This window comes from Anser cygnoides, chromosome 18 (assembly GCF_040182565.1).
Source record: "Anser cygnoides isolate HZ-2024a breed goose chromosome 18, Taihu_goose_T2T_genome, whole genome shotgun sequence".
In the NCBI taxonomy this organism is placed as follows: Eukaryota; Metazoa; Chordata; class Aves; order Anseriformes; family Anatidae; genus Anser; species Anser cygnoides.
In genome coordinates this window covers 10,372,294-10,382,263 of record NC_089890.1, presented here as the reverse complement: position 1 = coordinate 10,382,263, position 9,970 = coordinate 10,372,294, and the positions used below count along the sequence as shown (strand labels likewise).

The window sequence follows — 9,970 nt, the reverse complement described above, 5'->3', positions numbered from 1 at the left end:
CACAACTATTTGCTGTTTCAATTTCTGTAAAGTGATGGTGTGAACAATTGAATAGTAAGTGACTGTCTTAGAGGACAGAATGGCCAGAAATGTGGTAAAAGAGAAGGGGTCTGCAGATGCCTGTGGCACCCATCATGTTAGAGCATCTTCTGTCTGGTGCAGTGCAGGTGTGAAAGTGGCAAGTGAGTCTCAAGTCCATCTGCTTATGAACAGGAACTGCTGCCACGTGTTCGGTTTCTAGAAAAGTAACTAGGACTTCACGGAGATCACAGTTAGGTCCACTGCTTTCATGAACAAGCCTGTTGTGCCTGTGCTGTGAATGCAAACTGTTAAGTTCTCCCTGTAACTTGCTCTGGATTTTTTGAATTTGTCTTAAAATGAGGGGAGATGAGCGTGTTTATATTGAAGCTGCTGGTAAGCATTGCATATTTCATCTTGAACAAGCAAACTTTGAAAAGTGGCTTCTATGTGGGCTTCCTGGTGTTGCTGAAGCGTGCTGCTTCTCTCGCAGTTTGTCTTGGCAAGGCTTCTGTGCAGGTGACAGAGTGCAGAAATGTGCAGTGATTAAATATAGGTGCGCACTTCTGTGTGTGCTGAGGATTCTCTGATTTGTTAAGTGATTTCCTTAAACTTGTAGGTGTCTCTATAGAGCTTTAAGCACTTTTTGCAGAAGGCTTCTCCCGTGTCAAGTAGGCGTTTTGCTCTGTTCAGGTCCCATTCAGGAGAAGTGGAACAATCAGGTAAGGAGGCCAAGCGGGACTTGATTTGGAAGCCCCAAATACTTGGATGTTCTTCTCTCTAGAAGAATGTAAAAACAACATTTCACTGATACGTAATGCTTGTGAGTATTTGATAAACTGCTGGATTTCTTGTTATGTGCCTATCCTAAGAAAGAAATATCACTAAATTTCAGTTTCAGATCATTTTCATTCTGATTTTATTGCAGATATTGTGATTTAAACAGTGAAGATAAAACTTACTAAGATTCAGGGATGTAGCTAGGGACTTGCGTTTCTTCTTCTCTCAGCGTTTGGGGTTTTCCTTTTCTCTTTGAACCTGCCTTTAAAATGTTCTCGTGTAGTTTGGTGGTTGTCTGACCTTATGCCAGGAAAAACAGAGCGGACGCACCAGCACGAGGGCGTGACGTGCCATGCCAGTGCCCTTGGAGGACATACCTTGGCTGCAGCTTGGCTTGAACCCATGACGCTGGTGATGTTAATCATCCCAGAAATGGAGAGAGCAACACAAGTGGCATGCTTGGTCTTGCTTTTAGTTGGCAACAGAAGCTGTTGGTGAGTGTCTTCTTACAAAACAGATGTCTGCACACCAAGAAACCAGGTGCGAGTCCTGACCATAGGTGTGCTTCAGAGGCAGTTCTGGCTGAGTCCTGCCTGCAGGGAGAGAGGTGTGGGGAGGAGAAAGGGGGAATGATATCCGCCTTCGTCCCTCGCAGTTAAAAACACAGCAGCCCTTGAAACGGCTGGCTGCAGACTTCAGTCGGCTCACCAACGCTCTCAGCGTGCTTGTGGTTCGAGTATATGATATAAGTAGCGTAGAGTGGTTTTGTTGCTATGGGAAAAGTGCTAAAAAAGGCTGTATCTCTTGTACAGCTCAGATCCTTTGGGTATTTAACATACAATTTCTGCTAAGGACACTCAGAATTATACCTCTGATTCTAAATTGCTTAAATGTTGAAACATATGGTCTTGTGTGCTGTTCACTAGGAAACAACTGTCTGTATCCAGGCTGCCAAATTCAAATAAACTCATACTGGAGAAACAGGGAGTCGGAGGCAGCTCAGCAGAACTTTTTGGAAGTGTTTTTACCGAAAGGCAAACCTGACGTATAGAAAAATGCTAATTAAACTAGTGCCATATATCAGTAACAGATAATTAAATGTTAATAGCTGAGAAGTTTTTCAATTAAAAATGAACTGTGTCCTCATGATTTCTTCTGGGGGCCAGGTTCGTGTAGCTGTCATTTGTTGAGCTCTCTGCTACAGTAATCATTTTAATAAAATGCAATTATCTGCATAATTAATTTCTTTGACTGCTGTGCTGTGTCCTTCTTTAGCAGAGGCCAGAATGTCAAAGATCAAGTAGACTGGGGAAAATAAAAAATTCACATTGTGAAAGGATATAAAAAATACTTGGAATTTCAATGCATTGGCTTCTATTTATCTCAAATGTCAAGGGCAGTGTAAAATGTATTTTTAAAATGTGTTTTTGTATGGTTTGAGCCCATTCTTGGCGTAGTTGTGAATCTAGAGGGGCCATTGTTCTTTGAGAGAGTTTGAGGGGGTTTCTTTGTACAAAGTGACAAAAAGAAGACTTGGAGTACTGGGCTGCCATTGTTCCTGTGCGGCGCTGTAAAATTTGATTTGAAATTAGGACCTCAGGGCAAGCTCTTCAATAGCCAGTTTTTATTTTCTGCCAGCATTTTAATCACTCTTGGGCTTAAAGTGGATGACCAACATAATGCCTCTATGTTTAATAGAACAGTTCATATCTTGAAGGCCAGTTAACTGAATTCAGGGATCTGTCATCTGCCCAACATTAGTCTTTTCTGTTTCCTGTCTATTTATGAAGATAGCTCTCCATTCCAGCCAGCTCTCAAAGAAGAGCAACTCTTTCTTTCTGCTTTTTTTCCCCGATTCTTCAATGTACGAACGTCTCTTTTGGTGACCTCTTAAAGGAGCCGAGTCGCAACGCGGCCGCAGTGCGGATGTGAGCGCTGGCGGGAGCATGGGGCTGTGCTAACGCGGCTGCTGCATCTCAGGGGCCGAAGGGGAGGGAGAGGTGGAAGAATCAGATTTCGCAGAGACACGGAATGACGGGAAGGGAGAAGTGGTATGTTGGCCTGAGCCTCGCACGCCTCGTTGGGATTCGCATTGCAGAGATGTGTGAAACGAGGAAAACAGGGAAGAGGTGCTGGAGTTTTAAAGAGCTGACGACCGAGCTGTGCCTCGTGCTTAGGAAGGACTTGCAAGGCGACGGTGCAGTTGCAGTGCTTTAGTCAAGCTGCACGTGGGGCAGTTTGGTGTGTTCCCCTGGGGCGAGCGCCGTGCTGCCCATAATTGTACCCTGCTTGCAGGGGAGCCACCGGGCTCCTTGCCTGCTGCCAGCTGCCCGGCAGGCACGTGGTGGGGCTCTGGATGTTCAGGAATCTGCAGGAGCCAACGCTGTGGGCAGGTTCACACTAATGGAGAAACCGTGCTCATTCAAGAGAGGACAAGGTCGGAATTGTATTTCAGGTTTAAAGGCGTTTAAATATGAGTTAACGAGAAGGAGGTTTTGCTGTTCATTTCTCAGGCACTGCTCACCCCGAGGTCAACAGCAAATGTGGGCTGGGCCCCTCCCTTCAAAATACATCGCTGAGTTTTAAGTTTGCTAGTGCTGTACTGAAAGACATAGATTGGAAGCAGTGTTCATTCAGTGATTTGGTTCATGCCCACTGAGCTTCGTGTCTGCCAGCCGGTATCCCTGGTCTGCATCGAGACGGGTATTGTGAGTGCTAATTATGACGGTGCTGGTACGTATGATGAGGGAGTGGACTTAAACCACCAGGCTGCTTCCCACAGACCACTAACTGCTCATGAAGCAGCGAGGACTGCTGATTACGTTTGAACTGGTCAAAGCTGACACCAGTAGCTTAAAGTACAAGGGAAAATGTTTCATATCCCATTGCTGATTATGATCTCTTGTACATTATAATTAATTCGTAGCCAGCTTAATTTTTTTTTCAGTTGGTCAGAAATGAAACAACTTTAGACACAGATTACAGTCTTCAGAAATAGCTTCAGTCAAACTCATCTGACGCTTTTGTTGTCTTTATTTGTACTCAGTCAACAAAATCTAGCTTGTGTTCAACACTTCTCTGTGTGCCGATGGAGAAGAAAAGTGTCTCACCAGGGCTGGGGAACTGTAAGAGGTTAACATATTCTGCATCATCAAGCACAGCTTTTCATTCACTTTCAAATGTAGCTGTGTGGGTGGCTACACAATGTGGGAAACTCTTTTCATTGAAGAATCTGAATATTTTGTAAGGAAGTGAATAGTTGCAAATAATCTTTTCTGTAGCACTGAAATAAAGAACAAATGAGCTATTCTCAGAAAATACTGAAGCATTATTGTCTTCAGTCATTTAACAGAGCTATAGAGAAAAAAATATTCCAAACTTGACAGATTCATATCCTAATCTTTTGCTCCTTCATCAGGAGACTGTGTAGCTGGTACCAGTTAAAGCAGAAGGAGTTAAAGGGCTAAATTTGCTTCAGCACTGTATGGAAGTAAACATTTTAAAAAGTACAACTCAGGCCTTTAAATAATGAATGTCAGCTAGAACTAAGACAGCCAACCTGTGGCTCGTGGACTGGATGTGTCCTCCAAAAGCCGCGGCAGCCGGCGAGCGCCAGCTGTTCGGCCCTCGTGGGAGCGCTGCTGCATGCCACCCGCTTGTCCGAGGGCCCGTAGTTCTCCCCGTCCTCTGAGACGTTGCTGTGGGTTCGTGTCAAAACACCGCGTATGGTTTGGTAGAGCACACAGTTATATTTTAGGAGACAAAAATTGTAACAGATGCCACATGAGAATGGCTGAATGAAACGGGGGCTGCTGTGGTGCTGGGCGAGATGCAGCCATGGGGCCAGGAGCTCCTGACCCCGTGGAACCCCGCTTGGGTCCCACCTGGCCTCCGAAAGAGTGGCACGAGGCAATGTGACAGTGAAGTTCTGCCTTTGTTATTGTAGCGAGGTGAGGGATTTCATCCCTCAGGTATTAATCTAACACGCTACGACCTGGTTAAAGGCCAGGGCCAGGCTTCAGGAGCCCCGAGCTGTGTTCACAGTTCTCCTTTCTCACCTTTCCGTCGTGATGTTGAGTAGTGATGCTGTGGGGCTGACGCGGTGCTTTCCCTGCAGTCTGCAAGCCTCCAGTGCTGCAGAGGGTTTCAGCGCAGGCAGCTCTGCACACACCTGTGCTCCCGTGCGGATAAAACTCGGAGCAAGCACCAGGGCTCTCCAAGGCGAGCCCGAGTAGGTCAGCGTCAGCCTCAACTAAGCGTGATTAACTTTATCCATCTCCTGGTGTATTTCTTTCCAATCCACTCCAGTGCTTGATTTAATTTTCCTTTTATGTAAACTCAAAGATTTAGCTTCATTAGAATGATTGCAGGGATTCACTGCATATGGCCTGTTGCTTTCCTTATCCCTCCAGGGTTTTCTTACCAAGCACTTCAATCTGTTGCAGTGGGGGGAACGTTTAAGAAGTCACCAAAGCAGGACATGAAAGAACTGTCATGAAAACCTTGCTCGGAGAGGAAGCCTACAGGGAATCCTGCCTGAAAAAAGGAGCAGCAGGTTCGATGGGGTCGCAGAGGAGGGATCCGCCCCTGGTGACCCCAGTGCCCGCGGAGCAGCCCCGGTCCCGAGTGCGCAGCCCGTGGAGCCGGGCTGGGATCCCTCAGCTCCTTGTGCTTAGTGCAATCAGTACAGGCTCTTTATTTTTTTTATTTATTTATTTTTAATTAATTGCGAAATGGTTTGAGGGAGATTTTATAAAAAACAGTAGGTGTACTTGTTCGAAACTACCTGCTCCACATGTCTGCAAAAGCAGATCTTGCCTTGTGTGAGCCTTTCATTTGTTTCCACCTTTTCAAAAACCAGTCGCAATTGTCTTCAAGTTTTAGGAGGTTAATGTTGTATAGACCATTTTAACCACCGTTTTAAACTTGTTTTCTTATCAAAAAAAAGGACTTCTGGCTTTTTCCACAATATTAGATCTATCATATCAGAGTACTTTATTGAATATTTTATTGACCGTCTGCTTGCCCTATGCTAACCTGCCTGACATCCAAAGTTTCTCTCTCTCTGGAGATGCAATGTCAGTTCTCATTAAGCAGCTGAGCGTGAATTTTCTCTTCATATTTCCTGTGAATAAACTTCATCCCAGCAGGCAGGCGCTGGGCCCTGCTGCAGCACGGGGGCATCCAGCTCTGGAGCCAGGCGGCGGCACGGGGGCGGATTTAAGGTGGTCTAGGCGAGTGCGTGCTCCGCAGCCAAAGCCTTTTCCCTTTGGGGCTTACATCAGCATTTTGTGTAATTTTGCTTTACACAAATGTAAAGGTATTGAAGAGGAAAATTTCTTCCCCTGGCAAGTTAATTACTTGACTTCTCATAGAAGGAGAGCTTGAAGCAAATGCTAAGAGGAAAGTACATCTTCGCTTAAATTAGGCAGTCTACCCAAGAACATGGATTTGATTTACCGAGCAGTTACAGTTACAAGTGCATTTTAATTGTCTCAGTTCGTTTCCCCAAATTTGATATATGTTATTAATATTTCATCTTAGTTTCTGTATAGCTTCCTTTTTAAATTTTAAATTTTGCATTTTCTTTCTTTCTAAAAACCAGAAAACGCTGTTCTGTCACTGCATGGTTTTATGGCCATACAAACACCTTGCTTGCAGCCTGCTCTTGTTGCCATTGGTTTTGAGAGCTCTGTGCTGAACCTGTCCTGACTCCCTCTCAGTAACGTGCCCATGGATTTGCTGTGCTGTGTGACTTTTACTAAATTATTTTAATATGAGGGAAATATAAATATTTCATAATCCTGTAGATGGTTGACAATTTCATTACATGCACTCCTTAGTACGTAATGATTTTTTGCCAGGCTAATTGCGGTGTCTCTTAGCAGGCATTCCAGGGGAAGGGCAGAGAGAGTTTCCTTCAGAAGCTGTAAAATATTTTGAGCCACTTCTTCATGGCGTGTGATTTTAAAAAGCTGCACTTTCAAAGACTCTCAAAATCACCAGAAAATGTGTTTTCCTTAAAGAAAAAGGAATTCAGAATAGAGCCTACCATAGGACAGCTTTTGAGGAATAACTTCACCTGAGCTCTGCTGTTGTTAACCAGGTCTCAGAAAGAAAACAGGTTTGGAAGAGCGGATTGCTGCTTGGTGGCTTCGAGCGGATTTTCCCTGTTGTGGAGCTGAAGAGATGAACGTAGTTGGTTCAAATTATATTGCTGCGACTCCACCGTACGACAGATCTGCGTTCACAGCTATGCGTCTCTAACACAAAATGAAATAAGAAAGGGAGGAAATTTAATTTTGTTCTTGTGGTTATGGAGGTCTGCGGGGAAGTGGGCCTGTGGGGTGCAGTCCTCGGGACACGTACTGGTTAGACAGCTTTGGGGTTTTTTATGTCTTTCTTCTTCCGAACTTGGTGTCAGATGTTGTAAGTCAATTTATTTTGCTATTAGCATTTGCTAATGACACTAAAAACTTTTTTAAAAGCTTTCCTAATTAATGGTCTTCTTGCTCACAAACAAAAACTATATTGTCTTTGAGAAGTGCCTGAGTATTTAAAAGCAACGGGCTGTTGGTAGGTTTTATTGCCTCATGAATTTAGGGTCAGCACAGCTATTATTTGCCAGAGTTAATTTGTGCCGGGTTATTGACTGTCTGGGTTGTAAGGGATACCTGACTCTTGTAAAAGTTACACTCATCTCAAATTGTTGTAGTTTTATTCTTCGTGCTCTGGTTGCGCACTGCCACAATATTTAACTAATAATAGAAGGGAAATGTTGTGCGAAGGCAGGTATTTAACTTCAGGCTCGTGAGACCCGGGCAAGTAAGACTGTCCTGACTTTGTATTCCTTCTTTCTGACTCTGAATTGCTCTTAACTTTTCTTTAGATAAGGAGGGGGGAAAGACAGCTTTCTAAAATCAGAAGGCACGTCGCAGTGCACGGGTACTCAGGCTTTGCAGGAGTGCCTAATTAGGCTTTCAGATGCTCTCCCTGAGCTGGGTGCCTCCGATTGTCTATCGGGGGAAGTTAGGCCAGCTGCGAGGAGCTCAGCAGCACTGAAATAATGTGGCTAACAGCAAGTCCCCGAAGAAAAATTGAAGAGCATAGTTTCGCATACAGCTCTTCGTACGTCAAGGTGAAAATATACCCCTTGGACTCTCCAAACTGGAAGCACAGTACACAGTAAAACTAGCAGTTGGTTTTAAAAATTTCATAAGAAATCATCCTTTCTGTTTTGACAATTCAGAAATAAATTGCGGTCCTGTAGAATTATGTCTTATTTTCCAAGTGTCCGCTTCTATCACAAATGATTCTGAGCCATTTGTCCTTGCGGGGTAAAAGGCCGGCTGAAGTAGAAATAGTCATTTTCTATAACAAGCCTTCAAATACACAATGGCGAGCCAGAGTCTCTTGCTGTGTCATGCCATCCAAGCTCCAGTCAATACGCAGGTCCTCAGCAGAAGCCAGAGTTGCACCAGTAAGTCATGACCTGTAATGTGGGGGCTGGAGAAAGGCCAGTTATTCTGCAGGGCGAGCTGGGAAATGATCGTTTCTGAGTGGGAAATTCAGAGGGGGTGAACTTGATCATGTTGTCCTGTTGTTCTTCTGGTCAGATTTTTTATATGCCCAAATATATTATTACCCATTTACATGCCCAAATATATTATTACTACTTTGGGTGAAAGTAATGGGTTTCTAGAAATAACCTTTGCCTCCATCTGGGCAGATAGAAACAATTTTAAATTATTCTATACATGCTGTGGATCTTCTGCAAATCCGGGGTACACCTGACAGAAACTTGGTCTGTAAGACAGCTAGTACAGTCACTTCATATTAAAAAGTAGATGGATATTCTGACCTCCAAACCCAGGACTGCTGAACAGATGACGGTCTAATTCTTTGCTTCATTTCCAGCGAGCTCCGTCTTTTGGCTCTCTGCAGTGGATAATTATTGCATAAAGATGGGGGAGCATCTGATACTGGTTTAAGACAATCAGTCTCAGAGTTTCACCAACTTCCCTAGCAATTCTGAGGACTAAGAAACTAAAGCATCCATGATTATATTGCATTTAGCTGAGATGCACATGATTTCTGTCCTAGCTGCTTCTATAAATAGCTCCCCCAATCCTTCCCAAATTATTTTTACTAGTTTTTAGTGGGTGTATAGCTTTTAAAACTGGAATACCAAAAGCTGGCTCTGTTCATTTTCTCATGAAATTGTAGCCAGAGCAGTAAATTCATAGCTAAGCACTTACTCATTGGCTACTGTATTATAAATAACTCTTCACCTTGGCCCTGTTTCTCTCACCATTACTCACTGTGAGCAGCTCTTACTCACGAGCACAGGGCAGCAGAGAAGGAAATGGGGCTGCTGTCTCTGCTCACAGTGTTGGGGCCCTGGCACATGGCAGCCCTGCTTCCAAGCAGGGCACCCCTGCTGGAGGAGAAGCAGCAACTCCTCTCGAGAAACAACATGGCTGCGGATGGGATTTGGAAGTGTTTATACCAAAAACCTTGGTGCGGTTTATTGTCAGGCTTCGAGATGTGGGTTTGTCACCTTTGTGCAAGGCTGGGAAGCAGGTTACGAGCATTCGGTTGGGGAGGCCTTGCCATTCCTCCTGCTTTCGCATTGCCTCTGCACTGCCTTGCCTTCCAAAGGTAAATTAAGCTAAAGGTTCAAAGCTTTTGGGAGAGATTCCAGACCAAAGGTCATCTTTTCTGGGTGGTTTCTTGGCCGTCCTGTGTTCGCCCACATCCCTAGTGTTTACCGGCTCAGGGAGTTTATAAAATTTTGATGTAGGAATTAGGTTGTTGCTCATCTTGTACCTTCCTGCTCATATTATTGACAGTACCACTGAACTGCTTGAGGCAGATAGCATCTCAGTGATCACTGTGCTATTTCAGCTCTCCACTGCTGACAACATCAGAAGTGTTTTAACAGGGTTTTAATGGGCAGCCTCTGTAGCTCCTTGGAGGGTTGCAAATAGCTGCCGTGAAAAACCTTTTCTGGCGCTCGGAGCTGACATGCCCTCCTTTCCCATCCAGCTGCCGCTTGTTTATGTGGCTGCAGCGCTGTTGACAAGTACTTCTTATTTGGGCCGGGCACTGTGGAGACTGTACGAGTTAAGCAAGTTCCTACATCCTTCGTGTGAGCTGCGAGGAATAACAA

The 9,970-nt window shown here is 44.6% G+C and overlaps 1 protein-coding gene across 12 annotated transcripts in view; it reads left to right on the top strand.

Annotated features, from left to right (window-relative positions):
• Positions 1-9,970, top strand: part of BCAS3 (BCAS3 microtubule associated cell migration factor) — a 357,486-nt gene that overhangs the window by 233,376 nt on the left and 114,140 nt on the right. The gene's annotated exons all lie outside the window — the stretch shown is intronic.